We start from the raw sequence: 16541 nt of genomic DNA on the forward strand, positions 1-16541 counted from the left end.
CGCTGGGGACAGACAAGCTGCCCCAGCGCTGTCCCCAACTAGGGACAACACAGATGTGCCCACAGGGCACATCCTTACACTGCCTCCTTACTCACAGCACTGTCCTTGCTGTTGCTGCCGCTGCCAGTCCGGCGCCTGTCACACATAGGCAGAGTCGGAAGACACAGTGCAGCAGCAGCGGTACATGGAGGAGGGGGGTGGGGAGAGTGGAAGACAGCACCGCGAGAGCCAAGTGCAGAGAAGCTGGGAGTGCTTTATGCAGCGGGCGGCGCTATTTCCCTTCCTCCACTGCTCTCTCCCAGGGAGCAGCACTGACACCTCTGCGGAAGGCACATATGCCGAGGACCCAGGTGAGGGGGGGTGAGTGAATGAAAGTAATGTGGGAAGGGGGGCAACTCACAGATCACCAGAGACTCCCCCGGGTGACAGGGCTGCAGGGAGCAGCAGTGGTGCGTTAAGAGGGGAGTGAGGGAGGGAGCACTGTACACCAGCTAGTGTCGGGCTGGCTCCGGAGACTGCTGCTTGATGGTGAGGGGTTATTTTTATAAAAAGGGGCGTGGTCACATATCCGCGATTAAGCCACGCCCCGATTATGCCAAGTTTCCTGATCTGACTGCTGCTTTGCCTACTTTGCTGACACTGGCTCCATACCCTCCAACTGTACCTTTTTAATAGGTACAGTACCTTTTTTTCATGGTCTGTACCGATTTTTGCCTCTCCAAACTTCCATTGAAAGTATAGGAAAAGGGGCGTGACCACGCCCCCTTTACACGCGGTCACGCCCCTTTTCCGGATTTGTACCGATTTTTCTGTGTAAAATGTTGGAGGGTATGTGGCTCCTGCAGTGTGAGCTGGAGTCTCCAGCCTGGTGGTAGCTACTGTGGTAATGTGTGTGTGCCTCGGTATGAATGTGTGTCTCAGTAAAAGTGTGAGTGCCTCAGTCTGAGTGACAGTGCGTGTGTCTCAGTATGAGTGTGTGTGCCTCAGTGTAAGTGTCAGTGTGCGTGTCTCAGTATGAGTGTCTGTGCCCCAGTGTGAGTGACAGTGTGTGTGTCTCAGTATGAGTGTGCGCCTCAATGTGAGTGTCAGTGTTCGTGTCTCAGTATGAGTGTGTGTGCCTCAGTGTGAGTGACAGTGTGCGTGTCTCAGTATGAGTGTGTGCGCCTCAGTGTGAGTGTCAGTGTGCGTGTCTCAGTATGAGTGTGAGTCTCAGTATGAGTGTGTGTGCCTAAGTGTGAGTGACAGTGTGCGTGTCTCAGTATGAGTGTGCGTGCCTCAGTGTGAGTGACGGTGTGCGTGTCTCAGTATGAGTGTGCGTGCCTCATTGTGAGTGTCAGTGTGCGTGACTCAGTATGAGTGTGTGTGCCTCAGTGTGAGTGTCAGTGTGTGTGTCTCAGTATGAGTGTGTGCGCCTCAGTGTGAGTGTCAGTGTGCGTGTCTCAGTATGAGTGTGTGTCTCAGTATGAGTGTGTGTGCCTAAGTGTGAGTGACAGTGTGCGTGTCTCAGTATGAGTGTGTGCGCCTCAGTGTGAGTGTCAGTGTGTGTGTCTCAGTATGAGTGTGTGTCTCAGTATGAGTGTGTGTGCCTCAGTGTGAGTGTAAGTGTGCGTGTCTCAGTACGAGTATCTGTGCCTCAGTGTGAGTGACAGTGTGCGTGTCTCAGTATGAGTGTGTGCACCTCAGTGTGAGTGTCAGTGTGCGTGTCTCAGTATGAGTGTGTGCACCTCAGTGTGTGTCAGTGTGCGTGTCTCAGTATGAGTGTGTGTCTCAGTATGAGTGTGTGTGCCTCAGTGTGAGTGTCAGTGTACGTGTCTCAGTGTGAGTGTGTGTCTCAGTATGAGTGTGTGTACCTTAGTGTGAGTGTCAGTGTGCGTGTCTCAGTATGAGTGTGTGCCTCAGTGTGAGTGACGGTGTGCGTGTCTCAGTATGAGTGTGTGCGCCTCAGTGTGAGTGTCAGTGTGCGTGTCTCAGTATGTGTGTGTGCCTCAGTGTGAGTGACAGTGTGCTTGTCTCAGTATGAGTGTCTGTGCCTCAGTGTGAGTGACAGTGTGCGTGTCTCAGTATGAGTGTGTGCACCTCAGTGTGAGTGTCAGTGTGTGTGTCTCAGTATGAGTGTCTGTGCCTCAGTGTGAGTGTAAGTGTGCGTGTCTCAGTATGAGTGTCTGTGCCTCAGTGTCAGTGACAGTGTGCGTGTCTCAGTATGAGTGTGTGCACCTCAGTGTGAGTGTCAGTGTGCGTGTCTCAGTATGAGTGTGTGTGCCTCAGTGTGAGTGACAATGTGCGTGTCTCAGTATGAGTGTCTGTGCCTCAGTGTGAGTGACAGTGTGCGTGTCTCAGTATGAGTGTGTGCACCTCAGTGTGAGTGTCAGTGTGCGTGTCTCAGTATGTGTGTGTGCCTCAGTGTGAGTGACAGTGTGCTTGTCTCAGTATGAGTGTCTGTGCCTCAGTGTGAGTGACAGTGTGCGTGTCTCAGTATGAGTGTGTGCACCTCAGTGTGAGTGTCAGTGTGTGTGTCTCAGTATGAGTGTGTGTGCCTCAGTGTGAGTGTAAGTGTGTGTGTCTCAGTATGAGTGTCTGTGCCTCAGTGTGAGTGTAAGTGTGCGTGTCTCAGTATGAGTGTCTGTGCCTCAGTGTCAGTGACAGTGTGCGTGTCTCAGTATGAGTGTGTGCACCTCAGTGTGAGTGTCAGTGTGCGTGTCTCAGTATGAGTGTGTGTGCCTCAGTGTGAGTGACAGTGTGCGTGTCTCAGTATGAGTGTCTGTGCCTCAGTGTGAGTGACAGTGTGCGTGTCTCAGTATGAGTGTGTGCACCTCAGTGTGAGTGTCAGTGTGCGTGTCTCAGTATGAGTGTGTGTCTCAGTATGAGTGTGTGTGCCTCAGTGTGAGTGTCAGTGTGCGTGTCTCAGTATGAGTGTGTCTCAGTATGAGTGTCTGTGCCTCAGTGTGAGTGTCTCAGTATGAGTGTCTGTGCCTCAGTGTGAGTGACAGTGTGTGTCTCCCCATATGAGTGTGTGCACCTCAGTGTGAGTGTCAGTGTGCGTCTCAGTATGAGTGTGTCTCAGTGTGAGTGTCAGTGTGCGTGTCTCAGTGTGTGTGTGTCTCAGTATGAGTGTGTGTGCCTTAGTGTGAGTGTCAGTGTGCGTGTCTCAGTATGAGTGTGTGCGCATCAGTGTGAGTGACAGTGTGCGTGTCTCAGTATGAGTGTGTGCGCCTCAGTGTGAGTGTCAGTGTGTGTGTCTCAGTATGAGTGTGTGTCTCAGTATGAGTGTGTGTGCCTAAGTGTGAGTGACAGTGTGCATGTCTCAGAATGAGTGTGTGAGTGTCAGTGTGCGTGTCTCAGTATGAGTGTGTGTGACTCAGTGTGAGTGACAGTGTGCGTGTCTCAGTATGAGTGTCTGTGCCTCAGTGTGAGTGACAGTGTGCGTGTCTCAGTATGAGTGTGTGCACCTCAGTGTGAGTGTCAGTGTGCGTGTCTCAGTATGTGTGTGTGCCTCAGTGTGAGGGACAGTGTGCTTGTCTCAGTATGAGTGTCTGTGCCTCAGTGTGAGTGACAGTGTGCGTGTCTCAGTATGAGTGTGTGCACCTCAGTGTGAGTGTCAGTGTGTGTGTCTCAGTATGAGTGTGTGTGCCTCAGTGTGAGTGTAAGTGTGCGTGTCTCAGTATGTGTGTGTGCCTCAGTGTGAGTGACAGTGTGCTTGTCTCAGTATGAGTGTCTGTGCCTCAGTGTGAGTGTCAGTGTGCGTGTCTCAGTATGAGTGTGTGCACCTCAGTGTGAGTGTCAGTGTGCGTGTCTCAGTATGTGTGTGTGCCTCAGTGTGAGTGACAGTGTGCTTGTCTCAGTATGAGTGTCTGTGCCTCAGTGTGAGTGACAGTGTGCGTGTCTCAGTGTGAGTGTGTGCACCTCAGTGTGAGTGTCAGTGTGTGTGTCTCAGTATGAGTGTGTGTGCCTCAGTGTGAGTGTAAGTGTGTGTGTCTCAGTATGAGTGTCTGTGCCTCAGTGTGAGTGTCAGTGTGCGTGTCTCAGTATGAGTGTGTGTCTCAGTATGAGTGTGTGTGCCTAAGTGTGAGTGACAGTGTGCATGTCTCAGAATGAGTGTGTGCGCCTCAGTGTGAGTGTCAGTGTGTGTGTGGACAGAAAAACACAAATTGAATGTCTGCAACAGGATCCCCACCCTGAGCATCTGATAATGTCTCAAACAGATGCAAATGGATGGGAAATATCATGAAGTACTGATACAAAGCCAACTACCTAATTTATAAGCCCTACAGAGCAAATGTATAATACGGGTTGGCGGTGCTCCCCAGAGCCAAATAAACAGAGAAAATACACTTAGAAAAAAGAATGCTCTTTTTTGGGGGGCACGCTTGAAAATGTCCGCAGGGTTGTAAATGCACACTTAGAAAAAAATTAAAACATAACTTTTATTATTCCATCTTAAAAGAGTACAGTTCCCCAAAATACTTAGACATACCAAACATTTAATTCATTCAAACGTAAAAGTGACCTTTAATGTATACACAATTTGTTGATCACATAGGCCCTCATTCCGAGTTGTTCGCTCGATATTTTTCTTCGCTACGGAGCGATTAGTCGCAAACTGCGCATGTGCAACGTTCGCAGTGCGCCTGCGCCAAGTAAATTTGCTAAAAAGTTTGGTATTTTACTCACGGCTTAACAAGGAAATTTCTTTGTTCTGGTGATCGGAGTGTGATTGTCAGGAAGTGGGTGTTTCTGGGCGGAAACTGGCCGTTTTATGGGTGTGTGGGAAAAAACGCAGCCGTTTCTGGGAAAAACGCGGGAGTGTCTGGAGAAATGGGGGAGTGTCTGGGCGAACGCTGGGTGTGTTTATGACGTCAAACCAGGAACGAAACTGACTGAACTGATCGCAGTGGCAGAGTAAGTCTCGAGCTACTCAGAAACTGCAAAGAAATTTCTATTCACAATTCTGCTAATCTTGCGTTCGCAATTCTGCTATGCTCAGATTCACTCCCAGTAGGCGGCGGCTTAGTGTGTGCAAAAAGCAGCTAGCGAGCGAACAACTCGGAATGAGGGCCATAATCCTATAATCACTACTCTAGTCATAAATGACAATACCAATTAATGTTATACACCAAAAAGATCTGAAATGTTTACAAATGACTGAAATTGCACATGTAATATAGGAGCAATTCCAACGGCGGACCTCATTCATTATCCGCATATGCGGAGACACCACTGATTATAATTATCCAATATCCAATACTACACGGAGCAGAGAGTACGAGAATATCCACGAAAGACCTGATCACGTGACCAGGACATCCGGAGAGCGCGCTCGTAACCTAGCAACCGCCGGACGGAGGACGAGGGAGGATGCCGGTGTCGGAGCTCATGCGATCAGCGGGAGAAGATGGCAGGTGAGTGTCCGTAAAAGGTGGGGGTAACCTGGTGAGCAGCTCTGTAGAGCGCCCCCCGGACTCCCTTACCTTAGACAGGCTTCACACTCGAACCGACTAGCGCACAAGGGGCGTCTGAAGCAGGACGCACCACGGGCAGCCGGGGTGAGAGGGGAGAGGCCAGTCCGGAGAAACCCCTCTGTCCATTCACCGTATGCTGTAGTACTGAGTTCTCCACACTGTGAAGACTCGGATTTCACTTCAGTACCGCTGCAGGAGTAATTGAGTACTCAAAAGACTATACGAATTAAATTTGTATGCGGGACGCCACATTTAGAAAGAGTGACTTTGAGAAACACTATGGACATTATGCAACTGTATTAGTAAATAAACGAAGCTCAGTGCTTTGAACCTACATCTGACATCGTATATTAATTTTCATCAACGATCCGGCAGTATTACCAATACATTATACTGTTTAATACACACAAGACACTTACAAGGGTCGCAGGTTGATTTATTATGTGTTTATATTCAGGGCCGAAACTAGGATTTTTGTCACCCGGGGCAAGGTAGTCATTTGACCCCCCCCCCCAAAAAAAAAAAAAAAAAAGATTTTTTTTACAATAAATAAATAAAAAAACAAAAAAACTAAACATTTTAAAATAAATAAATAAATGAATAAAAATATTATATATATATATATATATATATATATCTTTCAGAACTTTTTTACCTGAAAAATTGCCTTTTCTAACATAAATTTCATATCCAGGAAAAAGTGTCCCCATTTTACACAGTACGACAGGCAAGTGTCCCCATTTTACACATTGCGGCAGACAGGTGACCCCATTTTACACATTGCGGCAGACAGGTGTCCCCATTTTACACATTGCGGCAGAAAAAAGTGTCCCCATTTTACACATTGCGGCAGGCACGTGTCCCCATTTTACACAGTACGCTGGCAAGTGTCCCCATTTTACACATTGCGGCAGACATGTGTCCCCATTTTACACAGTACAACAGGCAAGTGTCCCCATTTTACACATTGCGGCAGACAGGTGACCCCATTTTACACATTGCGGCAGACAGGTGTCCCCATTTTACACATTGCGGCAGGAAAAAGTGTCCCCATTTTACACATTGCGGCAGGCACGTGTCCCCATTTTACACAGTACGACAGGCAAGTGTCCCCATTTTACACATTGCGGCAGGAAAAAGTGTCCCCATTTTACACATTGCGGCAGGAAAAAGTGTCCCCATTTTACACATTGCGGCAGGAAAAAGTGTCCCCATTTTACACATTGCGGCAGGAAAAAGTGTCCCCATTTTACACATTGCGGCAGGAAAAAGTGTCCCCATTTCTCTGACGTCCTAAGTGGATGCTGGGGACTCCGTCAGGACCATGGGGAATAGCGGCTCCGCAGGAGACAGGGCACAAAAGTAAAAGCTTTAGGATCAGGTGGTGTGCACTGGCTCCTCCCCCTATGACCCTCCTCCAAGCCTCAGTTAGATTTTTGTGCCCGGCCGAGAAGGGTGCAATCTAGGTGGCTCTCCTAAAGAGCTGCTTAGAGTAAAAGTTTTGTTAGGTTTTTTTATTTTCAGTGAGTCCTGCTGGCAACAGGCTCACTGCATCGAGGGACTTAGGGGAGAGAAGTGAACTCACCTGCGTGCAGGATGGATTGGCTTCTTAGGCTACTGGACACCATTAGCTCCAGAGGGAGTCGGAACACAGGTCTCACCCTGGAGTTCGTCCCGGAGCCGCGCCGCCGACCCCCTTGCAGATGCCGAAAAGTGAAGAGGTCCAGAAACCGGCGGCAGAAGACTTTTCAGTCTTCATAAGGTAGCGCACAGCACTGCAGCTGTGCGCCATTGTTGTCAGCACACTTCATAGCAGCGGTCACTGAGGGTGCAGGGCGCTGGGGGGGGCGCCCTGGGCAGCAATGATAGTACCTTATTCTGGCTAAAAATACATCACATATAGCCCCTGGGGGCTATATGGATGTATTTAACCCCTGCCAGGTCTCAGAAAAACGGGAGAAGAAGCCCGCCGAAAAGGGGGCGGGGCCTATTCTCCTCAGCACACAGCGCCATTTTCCCTCACAGAAATGCTGGTGGGAAGGCTCCCAGGCTCTCCCCTGCACTGCACTACAGAAACAGGGTTAAAACAGAGAGGGGGGGCACTTATTTGGCGATATGTATATATATATAATAAAATGCTATAAGGGAAAAACACTTATATAAAGGTTGTCCCTGTATAATTATAGCGTTTTTGGTGTGTGCTGGCAAACTCTCCCTCTGTCTCCCCAAAGGGCTAGTGGGGTCCTGTTCTCTATCAGAGCATTCCCTGTGTGTGTGCTGTGTGTCGGTACGTGTGTGTCGACATGTATGAGGACGATGTTGGTGAGGAGGCGGAGCAATTGCCTGTAATGGTGATGTCACTCTCTAGGGAGTCGACACCGGAATGGATGGCTTATTTAAGGAATTACGTGATAATGTCAACACGCTGCAAGGTCGGTTGACGACATGAGACGGCCGGCAAACCAATTAGTACCTGTCCAGGCGTCTCAAACACCGTCAGGGGCGTTAAAACGTCCTTTTACCTCAGTCGGTCGACACAGACACGGACACTGACTCCAGTGTCGACGGTGAAGAAACAAACGTATTTTCCTTTAGGGCCACACGTTACTTGTTAAGGGCAATGAAGGAGATGTTACATATTTCTGATACTACAAGTACCACAAAAAAGGGTATTATGTGGAGTGTGAAAAAACTACATGTGGTTTTTCCTGAATCAGATAAATTAAATGAAGTGTGTGATGATGCGTGGGTTTCCCCCGATAGAAAATTATTGGCGGTATACCCTTTCCCGCCAGAAGTTATGGCGCGTTGGGAAACACCCCTTAGGGTGGATAAGGCGCTCACACGCTTATCAAAACAAGTGGCGTTACCGTCTCCAGATACGGCCGCCCTCAAGGAGCCAACTGATAGGAGGCTGGAAAATATCCTAAAAAGTATATACACACATACTGGTGTTATACTGCGACCAGCGATCGCCTCAGCCTGGATGGGCAGCGCTGGGGTGGCTTGGTCGGATTCCCTGACTGGAAATATTGATACCCTTGACAGGGACAGTATTTTATTGACTATAGAGCATTTAAAGGATGCATTTCTATATATGCGAGATGCACAGAGGGATATTTGCACTCTGGCATCAAGAGTAAGTGCGATGTCCATATCTGCCAGAAGATGTTTATGGACACGACAGTGGTCAGGTGATGCAGATTCCAAACGGCACATGGAAGTATTGCCGTATAAAGGGGAGGAGTTATTTGGGGTCGGTCCATCGGATCTGGTGGCCACGGCAACAGCTGGAAAATCCACCTTTTTACCCCAAGTCACATCTCAGCAGAAAAAGACATCGTCTTTTCAGCCTCAGTCCTTTCGTCCCCATAAGGGAAGAAGACTGCAGCAGGCAGCCCATTCCCAGGAACAGAAGCTTTCCACCGCTTCTGCCAAGTCCTCAGCATGACGCTGGGGCCGTACAAACAGGTGCGGTGGGGGGTCGTCTCAAGAGTTTCAGCACGCAGTGGGCTTACTCGCAAGTGGACCCCTGGATCCTACAAGTAGTATCCCAGGGGTACAGATTGGAAATTCGAGACGTCTCCCCCTCGCAGGTTCCTGAAGTTTGCTTTACCAACGTCTCCCTCCGACAGGGAGGCAGTATTGGAAACAATTCACAAGCTGTATTCCCAGCAGGTGATAATCAAAGTACCCCTCCTACAACAAGGAAAGGGGTATTATTCCACACTATATTGTGGTACTGAAGCCAGACGGCTCGGTGAGACCTATTCTAAATCTGAAATATTTGAACACTTACATACAAAGGTTCAAATCAAGATGGAGTCACTCAGAGCAGTGATAGCGAACCAGAAAGAAGGGGACTATATGTGTCCCTGGACATCAAGGATGCTTACCTCCATGTCCCAATTTGCCCTTCTCACCAAGGGTACCTCAGGTTCGTGGTACAAAACTGTCACTATCAGTTTCAGACGCTGCCGTTTGGATTGTCCACGGCACCCCGGGTTTTTACCAAGGTAATGGCCGAAATGATGATTCTTCTTCAAAGAAAAGGCGTCTTAATTATCCCTTACTTGGACGATCTCCTGATAAGGGCAAGGTCCAGAGAACAGTTGGAGGTCGGAGTAGCACTATCTCAAGTAGTTCTACGACAGCACGGGTGGATTCTAAATATTCCAAAATCGCAGCTGTCTCCGACGACACGTCTGCTGTTCCTAGGGATGATTCTGGACACAGTCCAGAAAAAGGTGTTTCTCCCAGAGGAGAAAGCCAGGGAGTTATCCGAGCTAGTCAGGAACCTCCTAAAACCAGGCCAAGTGTCAGTGCATCAATGCACAAGGGTCCTGGGAAAAATGGTGGCTTCTTACGAAGCGATTCCATTCGGCAGATTCCACGCAAGAACTTTTCAGTGGGATCTGCTGGGAAAATGGTCCGGATCGCATCTTCAGATGCATCAGCGGATAACCCTGTCTCCAAGGACAAGGGTGTCTCTTCTGTGGTGGCTGCAGAGTGCTCATCTACTAAAGGGCCACAGATTCGGCATTCAGGACTGGGTCCTGGTGACCACGGATGCCAGCCTGAAAGGCTGGGGAGCAGTCACACAAGGAAAAAATTTCCAGGGAGTGTGATCAAGTCTGGAGACTTCTCTCCACATAAATATACTGGAGCTAAGAACAATTTACAATGCTCTAAGCTTAGCAAGACCTCTGCTTCAAGGTCAGCCGGTATTGATCCAGTGGGACAACATCACGGCAGTCGCTCACGTAAACAGACAGGGCGGCACAAGAAGCAGGAGGGCAATGGCAGAAACTGCAAGGATTCTTCGCTGGGCGGAAAATCATGTGATAGCACTGTCAGCAGTGTTCATTCCGGGAGTGGACAACTGGGAAGCAGACTTCCTCAGCACGACCTCCACCCGGGAGAGTGGGGACTTCATCGGGAAGTCTTCCACATGATTGTGAACCGTTGGGAAAGACCAAAGGTGGACATGATGGCGTCCCGCCTGAACAAAAAACTGGACAGGTATTGCGCCAGGTCAAGAGACCCTCAGGCAATAGCTGTGGACGTTCTGGTAACACCGTGGGTGTACCAGTCGGTGTATGTGTTCCCTCCTCTGCTTCTCATACCTAAGGTACTGAGAATTATAAGACGTAGAGGAGTAAGAACTATACTCGTGGCTCCGGATTGGCCAAGAAGGACTTGGTACCCGGAACTTCAAGAGATGCTCACAGAGGACTCATGGCCTCTGCCGCTAAGAAGGGACTTGCTTCAGCAAGTACCATGTCTGTTCCAAGACTTACCGCGGCTGCGTTTGACGGCATGGCGGTTGAACGCCGGATCCTAAGGGAAAAAGGCATTTCGGAAGAGGTCATTCCTACCCTGGTCAAAGCCAGGAAGGAGGTGACCGCACAACATTATCACCACATGTGGCGAAAATATGTTGCGTGGTGTGAGGCCAGGAAGGCCCCACGAAGAAATTTCAACTCGGTCGATTCCTGCATTTCCTGCAAACAGGAGTGTCTATGGGCCTCAAATTGGGGTCCATTAAGGTTCAAATTTCGGCCCTGTCGATTTTCTTCCAGAAAGAATTGGCTTCAGTTCCTGAAGTCCAGAAGTTTGTCAAGGGAGTACTGCATATACAACCCCCTTTTGTGCCTCCAGTGGCACTGTGGGATCTCAACGTAGTTCTGGGATTCCTCAAATCACATTGGTTTAAACCGCTCAAATCTGTGGATTTGAAATATCTCACATGGAAAGTGACCATGATGTTGGCCTTGGCCTCGGCCAGGCGAGTGTCAGAATTGGCGGCTTTGTCTCACAAAAGCCCATATCTGATTGTCCATTCGGACAGTGCAGAGCTGCGGACTCGTCCCCAGTTTCTCCCTAAGGTGGTGTCAGCGTTTCACCTGAACCAGCTTATTGTGGTACCTGCGGCTACTAGGGACTTGGAGGACTCCAAGTTTCTAGATGTTGTCAGGGCCCTGAAAATATAGGTTTCCAGGACGGCTGGAGTCAGGAAAACTGACTTGCTGTTATCCTGTATGCACCCAACAAACTGGGTGCTCTTGCTTCTAAGCAGACGATTGCTAGTTGGATGTGTAGTACAATTCAGCTTGCACATTCTGTGGCAGGTCTGCCACAGCCAAAATATGTAAATGCCCATTCCACAAGGAAGGTGGGCTCATCTTGGGCGGCTGCCCGAGGGGTCTCGGCTTTACAACTTTGCCGAGCTGCTACTTGGTCAGGGACACACCCTGGCTGAGGAGGACCTGGAGTTCTCTCACTCGGTGCTGCAGAGTCATCCGCACTCTCCCGCCCGTTTGGGAGCTTTGGTATAATCCCCATGGTCCTGACGGAGTCCCCAGCATCCACTTAGGACGTCAGAGAAAATAAGAATTTACTTACCGATAATTCTATTTCTCGTAGTCCGTAGTGGATGCTGGGCGCCCATCCCAAGTGCGGATTGTCTGCAATACTTGTACATAGTTATTGTTACAAAAATCGGGTTATTATTGTTGTGAGCCATCTTTTCAGAGGCTCCGCTGTTATCATGCTGTTACCTGGGTTCAGATCACAGGTTGTACAGTGTGATTGGTGTGGCTGGTATGAGTCTTACCCGGGATTCAAAATCCTTCCTTATTGTGTACGCTCGTCCGGGCACAGTATCCTAACTGAGGCTTGGAGGAGGGTCATAGGGGGAGGAGCCAGTGCACACCACCTGATCCTAAAGCTTTTACTTTTGTGCCCTGTCTCCTGCGGAGCCGCTATTCCCCATGGTCCTGACGGAGTCCCCAGCATCCACTACGGACTACGAGAAATAGAATTATCGGTAAGTAAATTCTTATTTTTACACATTGCGGCAGGAAAAAGTGTCCCCATCTTACACATTGCGGCAGACAGGTCCCCATTTTACACATTCCGGCAGGTGGTGGGGAGAGGGAGGGAGAGAGAGAGAGAGAGAGAGAGAGGGAGAGAGAGGGAGACTTACATTTACTTTACTTATTTACTGACTTACATTTGAAGCGGTTCTCGCCGCTCTTCAGCCGCCTCTCCCTCCTCGTCTGCGCGGCTCCCCCTTCTCCCTCCTCCCGAGTGCCCAGCTCGGGGGGCGGGGTTTCGTGGAATGACGCGTTTGCGTCGTGACGTCACAACGCAATCGCGTCATTCCGCGAAACCCCGCCCCCCCGAGCTGGGGACTCGGAAGGAGGGAGAAGGGGGTTTCAAAGTACAAAGAAGTGCCGCGGCGGGCGCCCCGTGCGGTTGCACGGCTCGCCCGCCGCAAGAAACGGCACTGGCGCATAGGGAGAGGGTGTTAGGGGGTCTCGGCGCCCCCTCCAATCCGGCGCCCAGGTCGCCTGCCCCCCTAGCCCCCCCCTAGTTTCGGCCCTGTTATATTTCATTATACTATGCTTTGCAAATTGATCTGACAAACAGTATATGTATAACTAACTGAGGTGCTAGCACATTACCATCACTATTAGGACTGAGCGCAGCACAACCTTCTGTATTATCCGCATAACACTCGATCAAAAGCATAAATACAAAAAACAAGTTAATTGGCATTAATGATCCTTAATCATATTGCACCCTAACCGACAATTATTGTGATATTTGAAAAAGATCACATAAATATAAAATAATGTAAAGTTAGAGTAACCCAATATGGAAAAGACACAATTGTCACCTCAATTAGTAAAGTATCGAGGTCCTTAAGAATAACAGTATAGGCTTGTATTAGAGAGAACAGTATTCACCTCAATTGATCAAGCATGAGGGTCACAGGAGCAACAATATACTGTAAGCTTGTGATAAAGATAACAGAAACACTGATGTGTTCTAATTGCTAAAACGTTTGTTGCTTTAGAACAAGTTGAAAAGCGGCAACTGAATATTTTGTTGCTATAAAACAAGGTTATATTCACCAACTAATGTAAGTGGTAGCAACACTGTTATTTTATGATTGCCACATTGTTAGAATTTTTTGTTAAAGAAAGCGATTAATACAATTTGATTCAGCAGATTGTGCAGTGACATACTGTAGTTATTTGCACAGGTATTTCCAGTTAAAACAGGAATACATAATTGTGTACCTGCACTGTATAATGTACTGTAAATAAAAAAAATAAGACAGAAAGAACACTTCTGCTGTTGGTGTTAGATGCTGATCGTAACCCTGATGCCAAAGGACAGTGCAGGGAGACTACAGCAAATTCTCCAATGAGAGAGTGCTGAAAAATAGGAAAAAATACTGAGCTAATTAATATGTAAGGTAAATTACCGAGAGTGTGGTACAGTATATAGTGATAGAGGGTCCCTTCTGCTGTCTGCATTAGGGGGAACGGGTCACCCTGATACTAAAAAGCATTGCCGTGTGCCCTCCACGATCGCTGATAAGAGCGGGACCAGAAAAAATGTATGCATTTACATCCCTGTGGACATTTTCAAGCGTGCCCCCCAAAAAGAGCCTTCTTATTTCTAAGTGTATTTTCAGTGTGACATTGTGTAAGCTCCCCCGTGCTGTTACACGGACCCCGGGATGTACTGTTTATGTTGAATTTTATATTGTGCTATACCTAGTGTCACCCTCTCCGTGTAACCCACTGCTTTCATCCTCTCCACAGCATCACCCTCTCCCTGGCACCCACTTCTGTCACCCTCTCCCTGGTGTCACCCTCTCCCTGTCACCCAATGCTGTCAGTGTCACCTTCACTCTATCACTCACTGCTGTCATCCTCTCCCTGGCGTCACCCTCTCCCTGTCTCCCAATGCTGTCAGTGTCACCTTCTCTCTGTCACCCACTGCTGTCACCCTCTCCCTGGCGTCACCCTCCCCCCTTAATATTTATTTTTTATTTTACAACATTTACAATATATTAGCCGCCTGCTCATCACCAGTTTGGCAGTGGCTGCATCGGACTGAGATGCAAATTAGCGAAAGGGGGGCCAGGACCGTTGATGGCAGCGAGTTTGTAGTAGATTGGCATAGGCAGCAGCCATTAGCAGCAGCAGCAGCAGTGGGTATTGGCTTGTGGGGCGGTAGCAGACATCAGCTCAGCGGTGGTAGGGGTCATCGGTGGGCCTCAGCGTACATTATGGCTGCAGTGCCTCACCAGCCACTGACCTCACCGCACGCCACTGCACAATAGTACCCCCATTTAAAATTTTGCCACACAGTAGCACAATCTTATTCACCTTATACGTAATGCCCCACTGTAGTAGTAGCGTCAGTGGCGTAAGTTCGTCCCCGTTGCCCAGAGGCAAGATAAATATTGATGTCCCCCTTATATATAGATAAAATTAATGTATGTATGTAGGTATGTGAATATGGAGTGTTCTGAAAAAATAAATAAATAATAATAATAAAAAAAATATATACACACACATTTCATTGACATTTATTTTAAATAACACATTTCTAAGCAGTCATACCCAGGATTAGAACCTGTTACACTGAAGGCAGACACCTACTGTTGGAGCTATTTGCTCCTGTATAGGAAGCTCTATCAGTAAGGTGTCTACTTCCAGTGCAATAGTGCACTGGAATGACACTTGTAAAATGTGTTTCTATAATAAAGAGGGTGTGACTTGTAAGGTGCAGGGACTAGTGGGGGAGTCAGCCACTGAAGAGATAGCGGCAGCTGTCAATTAACTTCATTGAATGGTGTTCGCTGAACACACGGAACGGGAAGGGAGGTGCCCCTTTCAGAGCAGGAGCCCAGCGGCAGTTGACTCCGTTGCCTCCCACAGTTACGCCTCTGAGTAGCGTCCTTATATGTAATGCCCCCCAGTAGTAGTAGCATCCTTATACATAATGCCCCCCCAGTGGTAGTAGCATCCATATACATAATGCACCTACAGTAGTAGTAGAATCCTTATACATAGTGCACCCCCAGTAATAGAAACATCCTTATACATAATGCCCCCCCAGTAGTAGTAGCGTCCTTATACGTAATGTGCCCCCAGTAGTAGTAGCGTCCTTATACGTAATGCCCCCCCAGTCGTAGTAGCGTCCTTATACGTAATGCCCCCCCAGTAGTAGTAGCATCTTTATACATAATTCATCCACAGTAGTAGTAGCATCCTTCTACATAATGCCCCCCCAGTAGTAGTAGCGTCCTTATACAGAATGCGTGAGCGAGTAGCGCCGGGCCTGACTGTGCTAATAGGGTATATATGTGACTTGTAATGGCAGTAACCCTTTCACCTGTGCACAGTAGAGGCAGCCATTTTGTTAGTGATCTAATGTTTCTTTGCATGGGGTCTACTAATGCCCTAGGCACCAGCAGTTCATGCATAGAAGTCAGCCATCATAAATAATTAGATGCCTCCACTAGGTGTAGCTGATAGGCTCACAGTTTCTTCCACTGCAGCTTTATTTCAAATATATTCAGCTTTGATAAGCTTTTACATGTCTCTGAGCATCAAACCCTTCAGTATCATATTAGGACTTCTATTTATTATATTCTTTTTTTCCTGTATCTCTGCAGGTTCGTTCAGTGATTGTATCTGAGGCCAGTGGAACCAAAAGGCGCAAACTGTGAGTGTGCATATATTGCATTCGGGTTTTCCAGACTTGTGTAATATCATGTGATTATTACCAGCGGGGTGTGGTGCACATTGCTAGAAGTGTTTATTGGTGTGTCTTTCTCCATTGCTGATAAGTGTACAGTGTGAGTAACACAGCCACCATATTTTATTTTTCAGATGCAAAACCTACGTGAGCCGCTTCAGCTCATCCAGCATCTAATCTGCTGCAGCATTACCAAGGTATGCCACTATGTAGTAACATTCTTACCACATTTACATGTCGTTCTCAGTTATTTTCATGCTCTTATAACCATGAGGTTTTCTTATACAAATATACCCGTAGCTGAGGTACTTACACATGTCTTACATGAGTCCCCCTAGACTGTGACATAAACAGTGCTGTACAACAGGTAGCTGTTGTCTTGTGTTTTCAGCCTCTATTACCTTATTGTGAGAAGACTATTGTGAGCTGTCATTGTTTTTGTTTGGCTTGATGGTGATACTTGTGTTTGCTTTGCATTTGTAGCCTGCAACAATGATTTTTTTTTTAATGCCCGTG

General features: G+C 48.1%; 1 long non-coding RNA gene across 1 annotated transcript; it reads left to right on the forward strand.

Annotated features, from left to right (window-relative positions):
• Positions 1-260: 260 nt before the first annotated feature.
• On the forward strand, positions 261-16222 carry LOC134911747 (uncharacterized). Its single transcript, XR_010176810.1, has 3 exons — positions 261-350; positions 15943-15992; positions 16160-16222. It is a non-coding gene; the product is annotated as an uncharacterized LOC134911747 (long non-coding RNA).
• Positions 16223-16541: the final 319 nt, after the last annotated feature.

This window comes from Pseudophryne corroboree, chromosome 4 (assembly GCF_028390025.1).
Source record: "Pseudophryne corroboree isolate aPseCor3 chromosome 4, aPseCor3.hap2, whole genome shotgun sequence".
Classification (NCBI taxonomy): domain Eukaryota; kingdom Metazoa; phylum Chordata; class Amphibia; order Anura; family Myobatrachidae; genus Pseudophryne; species Pseudophryne corroboree.